Source organism: Muscardinus avellanarius, assembly GCF_963383645.1.
Source record: "Muscardinus avellanarius genome assembly, chromosome: 18".
Lineage (NCBI taxonomy): Eukaryota > Metazoa > Chordata > Mammalia > Rodentia > Gliridae > Muscardinus > Muscardinus avellanarius.
In genome coordinates, this window is record NC_137804.1 from 39,010,974 (window position 1) to 39,025,016 (window position 14,043).

At 46.6% G+C, this 14,043-nt stretch overlaps 1 pseudogene across 1 annotated transcript; it reads right to left on the reverse strand.

Moving 5' to 3' along the window:
* Nucleotides 1-312: 312 nt before the first annotated feature.
* LOC308276567 (UAP56-interacting factor-like) lies at nt 313-12,474 on the reverse strand (annotated as a pseudogene). The gene is made up of 5 exons: nt 12,048-12,474; nt 11,807-11,896; nt 11,481-11,611; nt 4,785-4,848; nt 313-513 (listed from the first exon to the last, which is right to left on the reverse strand). The product of its transcript is annotated as a UAP56-interacting factor-like (transcript).
* Between the last annotated feature and the right edge of the window lie 1,569 nt (nt 12,475-14,043).

The following is a 14,043-nucleotide window of genomic DNA, read 5'->3' on the forward strand; positions in this document are numbered from 1 at the left end:
AAAGGAGCCTCAGAAGGGGTCCCCCCTAAGCCGGGCGTGGTGGCGCACGCTTGTAATCCCAGTACTTGAGAGGCTGAGACAGGAGGATCGCAGGTTCAAAGCCAGCCTCAGCTGTGAGGCTCCTGGAAGACCTCTCTCAGAGGTCAAGGTTGTGTGACACGGGCAGGGGCCAGAGGAAGGGTTTCATTCCCGCGTTCAGCGCTTCCCAGCTGTGTGACCCTGGGCTGGTTACCTAGCAACCAGCATCCTTGCCTCAGTTTCCTCATCTGTACAAACTGCACCCACCTCATGAGAGCTTTGAGTCAACATTTGTCAAGGACGCAGGGCAAGCTCTGCCTCAGGGTGGCTGTTGAGTGGTGGGCTGCTGGCCCGCCCTTCTCCACCGTGCCCTAGCAGGTGTCGGCGACTCGCGCCTTGGTAGGCAGGCAGGCGGGCACTTGAGCACTCTGGCCTCTGCCCACCGTCCAGCAGGGGCACGTTGGCCCTCTCTGCCCAGCCACCCGCCCAAGAGAACTGGACCAGTAAGACAACAACCCAGGGGGCTGGCTGCCACTAGCCCGCAGAGAAGCAGGGGCGTCTGAGCAGTGTTCAGGGGAGAAAACTCGATACTTTATTATTTATTTATTTGTGTGTGTGATACTGGGGATGGAAGCCACGGCATTTTACCTGTGAGCTACACCCTCAGCCACACACACACACACACACACACACACACACACACAAGCACGCACACACACACACCTGGCTTGCTCTGTTTTTTTTTTTTTTTTTTTTTTTTTTATAAGCAAAACTCAGATATAGGAACTGAGCTGGCGAGCCTGGGGTCAGGTGGCTCAGTTCAAGGCCGGGGCCCACTATTTCCTTATTCACTGACCTTGACTTCTAAGCTTAGGTCTGTCCTACATATAACAGATGAGAGTAGATTCCAGCCAGGAATAGTGGAACACACCTGTCATCCTGGTGACCCAGGAGGCCGAGGGGAGGCCAGCTTGAGCGTTTATCTGGACCCTGCCTCAAAATAAAAATAAAAACTAGAAGCCGGGCTTGGTGGCGCACGCTTGTGTTTTCAGTATTTGTGAGGCTGAGACAGGAGGATCGCGGTTCAAGGACAGCCTCAGCTACTTACTGGGGCCCTCCGCAACTTAGTGAGACCCTGTTTCAAAGTAAAGAATAAAAAATAGGGCAGGGGTGTAGCTCGGAGGTCGAATGCCTCTGGGTTCCATCCCCAGACCCACAAAAAAAAAAAAAAAGAAAAAAAGATTTTAACTTCTGGTGTTACTACGTGGATGAAATTGAAAGGGCCAGGAAATGAACTTTACTATTAAGAACAGCAAACTCTGACCCAGCCGTGCCTGTTTTCAAAGTGCTCGGTGTGATCAGCTCTATTTATTTGTTTATTTATTTTGTCCGTGTGGGGATGGAACCCAGAGCCTACCCCACGCTAGGCAGTCACTCTACCAGCAAGCTGCCCCCCAGTCCTATTGACTCACTTAGTTGTCACAGCAACCTTATGAGGCGGGACAGTCATTACCCCTATTTTACAGCTGGGAAACTGAGGTTCTGAGAGGTCACGTGACTTGCCCAAGGTCACCCAGGGAGTAGGGTACTGGAGTAGGCCAAGCACTCAGCTTGACACAGATGATGGTAAAGCCTTAATTTTTTTTTTTTTTTTTTTTTTTTTTTGTTCTGGGGATGGATCCCAGGGACATTCTACCTCCAAGCTACACCTCCAGCCCTATTTTTTATTACCTATTTATTTTGGCATTCCTGGGGCTTGAACTCAGGGGCATTCTACGTCTGAGCTACATCCCCAGCCCTATTTTTAATCCTAAAAAAAATTTTTTTTGCAGTACTGGGGATGGAACCCAAGGGCATTCTACCTCCAAGCTACACCTCCAGCCCTATTTTTTATTCTTTATTTTGAAATAGGGTCTCAATGAGTTGAAAAGGGCCTCACTAAGTAGTAGCTGAGGCTGTCCGCGAGCCGCGATTCTCCTGTCTCAGCCTCCCAAGTACTGGAATTACAAGCGTGTGCCACCAGGCCTCACTGATAAAGTATTAATTTTTTAAAAATGTCATTACCAGTATCTTCAGCTGTTTACCTCTCCATCAAAAAGACCTTCAAAAGCATGATGGCTACAGCTCAATTCTACTCGGATGCCCATGTATGACAGTAAAACTACATAGAGCGGGGCATGGACCACCATGCCTGTAATCTCAGCTTCTCAGGAGGCTGAGGCCGGAGGTTCACAAGTTCCAGAGCAGACTGGGCAACCTAACCTGATTCTCTCTCAAAATAAACAGTAAAAAGGTCTGGGGATGGCCGGGCGTGGTGGCGCACGCTTGTAATCCCCGCGCTTGGGAGGCAGAGACAGGAGAATCGCGCAGGTTCAAAGCCAACGCTCTCTGACTTAAGAGACCCTGTTTCCAAAAACAAAAATAGGTCTGGGAGTGTAGCCCGGAGGTAGAAGGGCTTCCAGGAACCCCAGTACCACCAAAAAAAAAAAAAAAAAAAAAAGGGCTGGGGATGTAGCTCAGTGTAAAATATCACTGGGCTAGTCCCTGATACTGGGGCGGGGGACTATGCCCATATAACAAGTAGGGCTGTATTTTTACTGAGGCTTTATGAGTAATTATGAACCACTGTTGAAACCTCAATGTCCATCGGTGGATGAATGTGTACACAAACTGTGATCCATCCACACAATGGAATATTATTCAGCCATAAAAAGGAAAGAGCTGTGGCTACAGGAAACAATGCAAATGCACCTCAAATGCATTATGTTAGTGAAAGAAGCCAGGCTCAAAAGGCTGTGTGATTCCATTTTCTATGACCTTCTGGAAAAAGCACAAGTATGGGAACAGAAAGCACAGCTGTGGTTGTCAGGGGCTGGGATCTGCTACACACGGGGCACAGGGGAAATTTTTAGGATGATGGAGCTGTTCTATATCTCAATTGTGGTGGTGGTTATGGAGCGGTAAATGTTCAGAGCTGTACACTAAAAAGGAAAATTTAAGCCGGATGTGGTGGCGCACGCTTGCAATCACAGCATTTGGGAGGCTGAGACAGGAGGATCACAGTTTGTGACCAGCCTCACTACTTAGTGAGGCCCTTTGCAACTCAGTGAGACCCTGTTTCAAAATAAAGATTAAAAGCCAGGGCAGGGGGTGTAGTTTGGAGGTCGAATGACCCTGGGTTCCATCCCTAGACCTGAAAAAAAAAATAGGGCTGGGAGTGTAGCTTGAGGTAGAATGCCCCTGGGTTCTATCCCCAATACTGCAAAATAAAAATAAAAATAAAAATAAAAATAGACAATGCTGGGCGTGGTGTCACACACTTGTCATTTCACTGGGAGGCTGAGACAGGAGGATGGCGGTTCATGGACAGCCTCGGCTATTTAGTGAGGTCCTTTGCAACTCAGTGAGACCCTGTTTCCTTGTAATCCCAGCATTTCAGAGGCTGAGACTGAAGGATCCAGGTTCGTGGCCAGCCTCAGCTACGTAGTGAGGCCCTCTGCAACTTAGTGAGACCCTGTTTCAAAAATAAAGAATAAAAAAATAGGGCAGGGGGTATAACTTCGAGGTCAAATGCTCCTGGTTCCATCCCCAGACCCACACACACACACACAAAAATGGGCTGGAGGTGTAGCTTGGAAGTGGAATGCACCTAGGTTCAGTCCCCAGTACCACCAAAACAAAACAAAACAAAACAAACAACAACAACAAAAAAGTAGGCAAGGCAGGACAGGGCTTGGGAACCTCTCAGGACTCCTGACGCAGCAGAAAGTCGCTCACCAGCCCCAGCTTGTCCAGCCCTGGCTTTCCCTTCCCTCCTGGGTCTAAACCAGTTAGAGCACACACCCAGAACAAGCCAAGTCAGGTTCCAGGAATTCGGCATCCTACCTACGTGCACGGGGAGTACAGGACCTTGTGAAACACATGCTACCAAACACATCCAAGTGCCCCGGCCCCAGCTGCGAGGCCGCAGCCCCGGGAGGGAGGCTGGCCCATGGCCTCGCAGCCCCGGGCCCTCGGCTCTTCTCCCAGCAATGGCTCTAAGGAGGGAACTCATGGTGATAGGCTCAGCAAACACTGACTAGATCGGCCAGCCATCCTTTGAGGTGAATAGGCCACTGTGCTGGGGACGTGAGGACACCAGGAGTTAGGGTCTAAGTGTCCCTATAGACAGGCCCTCAAGGGGCCACAGGACGCTGCCAGTGGGGGCCCCGACAAAGCGGCCACCTCAGTCCCAGGGTAGATTTTATTCCTGTTGACAGCCTGGTTATTGGAAGCCAGATGAGGCAGAAGGGGGTTGCTCGTGCAGCACTCATCAAAAATGGGAAGCTGGGCCGGGTGTGGTGGCGCACGCTTGTAATCCCAGCGCTTGGGAGGCTGAGACAGGAGGATGGCACGGGTTCAAAGCCAGCCTCAGCTGCTTACTGAGGCTCTCAGCAACTTAGTGACACCCTGTTTCTTTCTTTCTTTTTTTTTTTTTTTTTGTGGTACTGGGGGTGGAACCCAGAGGCTTTCTACCTCTGGGCTATACACCCAGCCCTATTTTAAATTTTATTTTGAAACAGGGTCTCACTAAGTTTCTGAAAGCCTTACTAAGTAGCCGAGGCTGGCTTCGAACCTGCGCGATCCTCCTGTCTCAGCCTCCCAAGTACTGGGATTACAAGCGTGCGCCACCACCCCCAGCTAAGGAAGCCTTTCTGGAGCTCTGTGTTTCCAGAGTGGAATTTTGGATGAATAAGCTTCAAGCACTGACTCATCCTGGCCCCAACCAGCTCCCCGTGAATCACGGAATCTACCTTTAGGGACTTCTCATTGTGCCTCTGAGTTAAGCACCTGCAGGAACAGAGACAGGGTCCAGGAGAAGGAGGGAGGCAGAGAAATGAGTCAGGTCTGTCTGCTCAAGTGAGAGTCTGTGTGAATGTATACAAGTGGGTGTTATTTTTTTGGGGGGGGGACAGAACTGGGGATTCTACCTCTAAGCTACACCCCAGCCCATTAAATTTTTTTTGACTGCCAGGCATGATGGCGCACCCTTGTAATTCCAGCATTTGAGAGGCTGAGACAGGAGGATCACGGTTTGCAGACAGCCTCAGCTATTTAGTGAAGCCCTTTGCAACTTCGTGAGACCCTGTCTCAAAATAAAGAATAAAAATATAGGCCTGGAATACCATGAAAAAACCTTTTTTTTTTTTGTTTGTATAGTACTAGGAATTTGAACCTCTGGGCATTCTACTTCTGAGGTACATCCCCAGGCCCCCCTTTTTCGTTTTGGTTTTGAAACAAGGTCTTGCTAGGGTGTTGAGCCTTGCTAAGTTGTTGAGGCTGGTCTCCAACCTGCAATCCTCCTGCCCCAGCCTCTTAAGCACTGGTACTACAGGGTAATACCTGTACTTACATGCCCAGATCCTTTTTTTTTTTTTTTTGTGGTACTGGGGATGGAACTCAGGGGCATTCTACCTCTGGGCTATACCCCCTCCCCCATATATATATATATATATATATATATATATATATATATATATATATATATTTTTTTTTTTTTTTGTGGTACTGGGGGTGGAGTGGAACCCAGAGGCTTTCTACCACCGGACTATACTCCCAGACCTTTTTTCTATTTTATTTGGAAACAGGGTCTCACTAAGTTGCTGAAAGCCTCACTAAGTAGCTGAGGCTGGCTTCGAACTCATGCGATCCTCCTGTCTCAGCCTCCCAAGCGCGGGGATTACAAGCGTGCGTCACCACACCCGGCTTTATTTTTATATTTTTTATTTTGAAATAGGGTCTCACTGACTTGCATAGGGCCTCACTAAGTAGCGGAGGGTGGCTGCCAACCGCAATCCTCCTGACTCAGCCTCCCAAGTACTGGGATTATAAGCATGTACCACCACACCTGGCTCTTATATTTTTTGTTTTGAAACAGGATCTTGCTAGCTTGCTGAGTGTATTGCTAAGTTGCTGGGGTTGGTCTCAAACCTGCAATCCTGTCTCAGCCTCCTAAATACTGGGATTACAGGCATGTGCCACCGTACCTGGTGAGTGTGTGTGTGTGTGTGTGTGTGTGTGTGTGTGTGTATGAGTGTGAGTGTGTGTGTGTGTGTGTGTGTACTTGTGTGCTGTCTCTCAATCTCTCTGGTAGCTCACAGTACCATAAACAGGGAAGCAAAAGCTTGCCACGACCCCAGGCCAGCACTCTCTACTACAAGCAGTTTGGAAGGCACAAATAGCAGCCATTTCTATTATTTTAAGTTTTCAAATAGGAGGGGCTCAAGGTGTAGCACAATTAGAGAGTATTTGCCTCGCATGCTCCAGGCCTTGAGCTTGATCCTCAGTACTGCAAAAATAAGAAATTCAAATAGGCCTATTATTATTATCATTATTATCATTATCATTATTATTATTATTATTATTAGTAGTAGTAGTAGTAGTAGTGGGAATTGAACTATTGAACTCAGGGGCATTCTACCTCAAGCAACACTCCCACCCTGATATTTATTTATTTATTTATTTATTTATTTATTTATTTATTTATTTATTTTGCAGTACTGGGGATGGAACTCAGGGGCATTCTACCTCCAAGCTACACCCCTAGTCCTATTTTTATTTTATTTTCTGTGGTACTGAGGGTGGACCCTGGGGCTTTTCTACCTCCGGGCTATACTCCCAGACCTATTTTATACTTTATTTGGAAATAGGGTCTTACTAAGTTGCTGAGAACCTCAGTAAGTACTGAGGCTGGCTTCGAACCTGCGCGATCCTCCTGTCTCAGCCTCCCAAGTATGGGGATTACAAGTGTGAGCCACTATACCTGGCCTAAATGGACATATTAAATAGGAAAAAAAAAAAGCACACACACACACACACACACACACACACACACACACACAATGTATAATCAGCATAAAATATGAGACTTTTTTTCATGTAAAACCTGTTGCATTTATTTGTTAAAAATGAACAGCTTTGCCGGGGTGTGGTGGCGCATGCTTGTAATCCCCGCGCTTGGGAGGCAGAGACAGGAAGGAGGATCACGCAGGTTCGAAGCCAGCCGGGCTGGCTTAGGAGACCCTGTTTCCAAATAAAAAAGTATAAAAAATAAAAATGTAAAAATAGGTCTGGGAGTGTAGCCCGGAGGTAGAAGGGCTTCCAGGAACCCCAGTACCACCAAAAAAAAAAAAAAAAAAAAAAAAAAAAAAAAAAAAAACCAGCTTCAGAATAGATCTAAATGTAACTTTTCCAAAAAACACCAAAAAGTACAGTGTAAAGCACCTTCTCATTAAATATAAACTTTCACTTTGTGATGCACTGCATCAGTTTTTTGTATACACCTTGATGCAAAGGAAATTTTAAGATGCATCCTGTTTAAAAAAAAAAAAAAAACAAATTTTGCCGGGCGTGGTGGCACACGTTTGCAATCCCAGCATTCGGGAAGTTGAGACCAGAGGATCGCGGTTCGCGGACAGCCTCAGCTACTTAATGAGGTCCTCTGCAACTCCGTGAGACACGGCTTCAAAATAAAGAATAAAAAAATAGGGCAGGGGGTGTAGCTCGGAGGTTGAATGCCACGACCCCAGGCCAGCACTCTCTCCCAGACCCGCAAAATAAATAAATAAATAAATAAAACAACTTTTAAGAACTGAACAAGGATGACTATAACCACATTTCAAGATTTCTTTCAACAAAGTATGTTATGTTTTGTTTATCTACATGTTAGCACTCACAAGTTTTAATTTTGTTGTACCAAACACAAATTTTACTTTAAAAGAAAATTAAACTACAGATGCACAAAGAACAAGTTTAAAAAAGACATTTTGTTATATTTGATGCACTTAATGTCAACGTTTGGGACATTTTTTAAGGGTTTCCAGAAAATGTCATTAATAATACACCTGTAGCCAGGCGTGGTGGCACAAGCATGTAATCCCTGCGCTTGGGAGGCGGAGACCCGAGGACCGCGCAGGTTCGAAGCCAGCCTCAGCTACTTAGTGAGGCTCTCAGCAACTTTGCGAGACCCTGTTTCCAAATAAAATAGAAAATAGGTCTGGCTATAGCCTGGAGATAGCAAGCCTCTGGGTTCCACCCCTAATACCACCACCAACAACAACAACAACAAAAATAATAAGTTACCGGAGCCGGGCGTGGTGGCGCACACTTGTAATCCCAGTATTTGGGCGGCTGAGACAGGAGGATTGCGGTTCGTGGCCAGCCTCCGCTACTTAGGCCTTCTGCGACTCAGTGAGACCCTGTTTCAAAATAAAGAATAAAAAGTAGGGCAGGAGGTGTAGCTCGGAGGTTGAATGCCCCTGGGTTCCATCCCCAGACCCGCAAAAAAAGAAAAAAAAAAGCTACCTGTAATTCTGACAAGTCGGGTCCGTCCCCCTTCTGCAGGTGCGGAACCCTAGAAAAGGAGGAGACTCTGCTGGGCGATAAATATCGCAGGCGATATCGCGAGGCAGGCGATGTCGCGAGAGTGGCGGTGTTCGTAGTGCCACCCCCAAGACACAGACCCTAAAACGAGAGGATCTCCTCTCCAGCCTCGGAGGGGCTCGCAGGTCTCCAGGGGCCGTCCAGCCCCTATCCCCGAGAGGACCACATTAAAATTCTTTCCCCCACCCTGGTTTCTCTCGTCTTTTTGCCATGGGATCCTAACAAATTCCAGTCTAAAATGTATTGTTCTTGAATCAAATATTCAAATATTCATGGTTGCAAAAATGTTTTGCAGTGAGTCCTTGTCCTCTCTGAAAAGCATCAAAGAGCTAAGGAGAACTAGGATTTATTTTCACATTCTGTGACTGGCTTCCAATAATCCTTTATCAAGTAGAAGTATTGGTAAAGGGCCAGATTTTAAGGATCACATTTAATTCTTTGGTATAAGCATGAACCGTTACTGGTACCTTCCCATGACTCGCATACCCTTGTGAGAAACCCAAGGAGCGTGAGAGACAGAGACATCTTGTGTACAGTGCAAAGTGGGTAGAAGCGATAACTTTAGATTTTGTTTTACAGGAAAAGTCAACACTAATATACTCCAGAGACACTTCACATCTAACTTAGAGATTTAAACATAATAGCAAATTAAAAGGTTAAAACGACCAAACTTCTCAACTTGTACCTGGAATATTTTCCTGCATTTTGGTATTTTATTGAAATTTATAGACTATAACTAATCTGATGACTCAGCACTAACTTGGCACTACAGAACAACCATCCCCTTTACCTCTCCAGGGTAGAGTTTAAAAAACTCTCTCCATAAATGTCTGAACTTTCTATCATACACAAGAAAGCCGAATAGAAAGTATACGAGGTCACAGTGTAATTCTATTTTATTGTGAATTTTTTCCTTTTGACATATACAAGTATATTTTTGCTTTGAAGCTGTAACTGTTTAATTCAGAAAACTACAAAGTTTATAAGCTTTACCTTTTTTTTTTTTTTTTTGGTGGTACTGGGGTTCCTGGAAACCTTTCTACCTCCGGGCTACACTCCCAGAGCTATTTTATATTTTTTATTTGGAAACAGGGTCTCTTAAGCCAGCAAGTCTGGCTTCGAACCTGTGCGATCCTCCTGTCTCCACCTCCCAAGTGCGGGAATTACAAGCGTGTGCCACCATGCCCGCTATAAACTTTACCTTTTTGAATAAGAAGAAAAGTGTAAAACTTTATGGCTATTAATTTTACTATCAAAATACCTAAGGGATTCCATCCATTTAAAAAATTATAATTCTATATATCATTTGATAAAGAATTTGTGAACACTAGACTCAAGAATGCACTAAATACAAAAAGTGCGCATGTGAAGTGGGTTTTGAAGCTTTTCACTTAAGTTTCTGACCCTTCAACTTGCTATTTCCTTGCATGTTTTTTTTTTCATTTAATGAAAATGAACTGTCTGGTTTTACATTGGATCTTCTTCAAGGCCGTATCAGATAACTTTATAAATATACATTTATAAAGCCGGGCGTGGTGGCACACGCTTGTAATCCCTGCGCTTGGGAGGCTGAGACAGGAGGATCGCTCAGGTTCGAAGCCAGCCTCAGCTGCTTAGTGAGGCTCTCAGCAACTTAGTGAGACCCTGTTTCCAAATAAAGTATAAAATGGGTCTGGGAGTATAGTCCAGAAGTAGAAAGCCTCTGGGTTCCATCCCCAGTACCACAAAAAAAAAAAAAATGCATTTATAAGCCTTGAAACAGCAATATTTTATTTATTTATTTATTTATTTATTTATTTATTTATTTATTTGTCTGGGGGTGGAACCCAGGGGCATTCGACCTCCGAGCTATACCCCCTGCCCTATTTTTTATTCTTTATTTTGAAACTGAGTCTCACTAAGTTGCGGAGGGCCTCACTAAGTAGCTGAGGCTGTCCACGAACCGTGATCCTCCGGTCTCAGCCTCCCGAATGCTGGGATTACAAGTGTGCGCCACCATGTCTGGCTAAACAGCAATATTTTAAACTGAGACTAATAATAAGAGCCAAATTTCTTGTTAAATGTTCAGCACTAACAATTTATAACTCTTGGGTTTAACCTAAAACGATCCGAAATATAAACTGGAATTCTCATAAGTTTTTTTTTGTTGTTGTTGCAGCTCTGGGGGTAGAACCCAGGGTATTCAACCACCGAGCTACACCCCCTGCCCTATTTTTTATTCTTTATTTTGAAACTGAGTCTCACTAAGTTGTGGAGGGCCTCACTAAATAGCTGAGGCCGTCTGCAAACCGTGATCCTCCTTTCTCAGCCTCCCGAATGCTGGGATTACAAGCGTGCGCCACCACACCTGGCTCCTAACTCCTATTTCTGAACACCAAGATTCACCAAGGCAAAGTGTTTAAAAAATGGGCAAAGGTAATGAGATCCTAAATGCCACTATCATAAAAATAATCAATGTCTGTCTTTCTGCCTTCCTTCTGCTGCATGAGGAATCAAAAAAGTCAAAAGAGAATTGTTCTTTCTGGGCCATGAAATCTTTAAGAACAGATATATATATATATATCTCCATCCCTCATTATTCTTTCAGGGCGTTATTTTATACATCTTTTAAAAAAAACTTCAAAAATAAGAGTTATTTATTCTTGTGAATATTTGAAGTAAAGTTTCTTGAATTTCTGTGACAAACTCAAGCAATTCAGCCTTTCAGAGTCATCACTCAAAAGTTCTGTTGACACGGGGTCTGTCCTACAGTTCCACAGCGGGAGGCTTCCCCCTTTGTTGGATATGAGAGTAGTTCCTTGTTCCTTCAGGATTCCAAACCGTTCACTCAAAGCCATTCCTGTTTGTTTTCCAACACTATGTCAAATTGTACGGGGACACTTTTAGGAACTTTCTTTATACCAGACTGCTCCCGCTTTGTCAAGAACTAGGGTACAGAAGTATGAATTGATGTTGGTTTCTGAGGTCCTGGGCACTGCACTGCGCCAGGATTGCCAATAGATATAGTCAAAATTCCTCCATTTGTGGTAGAAATATGCCACTGAAGAGTTCTTTCTGCTACTACATCGTCAACAGTTGTTCTGTGTTCAACTGGGCCTGAACCTTCAGGCCTTTTCTGAGAAGGAAAGTTGCCTGACGAGTGTCTTTCTGATGGCTTAATTTATTTCCAGTCCTGCTAAAATTAGCTGGGATTTTTTTTTTTTTTTTTAACGGGTCTGGGAATGGAATCCAGGGGCATTTGACCTCCGGGGTACACCCTGCCCTATTTTTTTTATTCTTTATTTTGAAACCAGGCTGAGGCTGTCCTCGAACCCGATCCTCTGGTCTCAGCCTCCAGAATGCTGGGATTACAAGCATGCGCCACCACGCCCGGCTATTTTTTCTGTTTAACTGGTTAGGTTTCTTGAGAACAGCAACTGGTGGTTTCCTCTGTACATTATTCTGTCTCAGAAGATTTCTCTTCCCCTTTTTTTTTTTTTTTTTTTTTGGTGGTACTGGGGTTCCTGGAAACCCTTCTACCTCCGGGCTATACTCCCAGACCTATTTTATATTTTTATTTGGAAACCTGCGCGATCCTCCTGTCTCTGCCTCCCAGGCGCGGGGATTACAAGCGTGCACCACCACGCCCGGCTGACTTCCTTTTTAACACTGGAAAATATCGTTCTATATTCTTGTCACTAAGTGGACGATTGATTCCTTTTCAAGTTCCAGTCGTTTTTCTAGCTGCAAGGCCAGTAATAACACCATGAGGCCGTCTCTTTCCAGTCATTACTCTTCATCTATGGCTCAAACTAGTTTTAACAAAACCAGAATTTTGTTGCATTACCCACCGTATTCTCGTCTTGAATTGCAAGGCACTACTTTGCTGGAGTCTTTTTAGTCTTGGAAAATTCTGCTTCTTTCCTTCCTTTCGATTCAATTTGATAATATCATCCAGAGACATGTCGATTTTGTCCATGTTTTCATTGCTGTGGGCTTTTGGAGGCGGTGGTGGGTGGCCGCGGCTCCCACCAAAAGGGTACCAAACCGGTTCATGGCTGGAGACGTCAAGCCGGAGCAGTCCGCCGCGAAGACCAGAGCCAGAGGCCTGCCGCCTCCCAGTCGCGCAGGCAGACTCGAGATTTTTTTTTTTTAACGTTTAACTTTTTGTCTTGTCTTCAAATCCTATGTATTTGACATTTGCAGCACATCTCAGTTCGGACTGGCCACATTTCAAGAGCCAATAGCCAGTAGAGACCATACAGGACAATGCGAAGGTAGAGAGACAAACGTGGGCCCATGGCCTACAAGGCTGGGAAGGTGGGCAGGGCTATTATTATTATTTGTCGTGCTGGGGATGGAACCCAGGGGCATTCTACCTCGGAGCTGCATCCCCAGCCTTTTCATTTTGAAACGGTCTCAACAGGTTGATGAGAATCTCACTACTCGCTGTTTGTCTTCAAACCTGAGATTCTTCTGTCTCAGCCTCCCCAAGTGTCCGGATTACAAGTGTGCACCACCCACCACACCCGGTTATGTTTCTAGCTGCAAGAAATGTTTATGTTACGCTCTAGGGTCTCACTGAATTGCTGGGGCTAGCCGGGCGTGATGGCGCACGCTTGTCATTCCAGCATTTTGGAGGCTGAGACAGGAGGATCTCGGTTCCTGGCCAGCTTCAGCTACTACTTAGTGGGGCCCTTGGCAAGTGAGTGAGACCCTGTTTCAAAATAAAGAAGAAAAAATAGGGCTGGGGGTGTAGCTCAGAGGGAGAATGCCCCTGGGTTCCACCCCCAGTACCGCAAAAATCAATCAATCAATCAATTGCTGAGGCCAGCCTCGCATCTGCGACCCTCGGGTCTCAGCTTTCTAAGCACCGGGGTTACAGGCTGCGCCTCCACGCCCGGCTCAGGGGCTGTCACTGACAAAGGAAGCCGAGACCCCCTCGCCCCGGTTTGCGGGGTGGCAGGGGGCTTTGTGACACCTATTTCCCCTCTCCTTCCCTCCCATTCATGAGTAAGGAGGTCCCTCGCGGAGCTGTCTTGCCATCCACGCTCTTTCACCCGCGCCCTCATCCCCCAGCCCTCTCCAGCTCCTCCTGGGTACCCCCGGGGGCCGCCCACCTCGGAATCCTCCCGGCCGCACCGCCCGCCAAGTGGACACCGCCCTTCCTGTCACTCAACTGGTTCCCGCCCTCCGCCTGGCGCTAACGGTCGCTTCCCGGGTTTCCATAGCGACGCCACAGGGGCCAGTGAGTGCGCGCGGCGCCGACTCTGCCTTTTGATTGGTGGGTGGCCCAGCCCCTTCTTGGAGCCACTCCACTGCTTGCTCCGCCCCTTCTGCGGGTCCCGCAAGCTCATTGGACAGTCTTGTGGCGAGAGCGGCTAGTCTTAGCTCAGACCGGCCCTGCAGGGAGGAGTCAAGGAGTGGGCGCTCTCCGCGCTGATTGGTCGGCGGGGCGCGCGCGGCAGAGGGGGCGGGGCTTCGGGGAGCCGCAGTATCGCGCGGCGGTCGCGAGCGGGTGAGGGGTCGAGTGCCGGGCCGCGCGCAGGCAGTCAGCAGCAGCCGCCTCAGCAGGATCCGCCGCGTGAAGCAGCCATGAAGCACTATGAGGTAAGAAACGAGGAA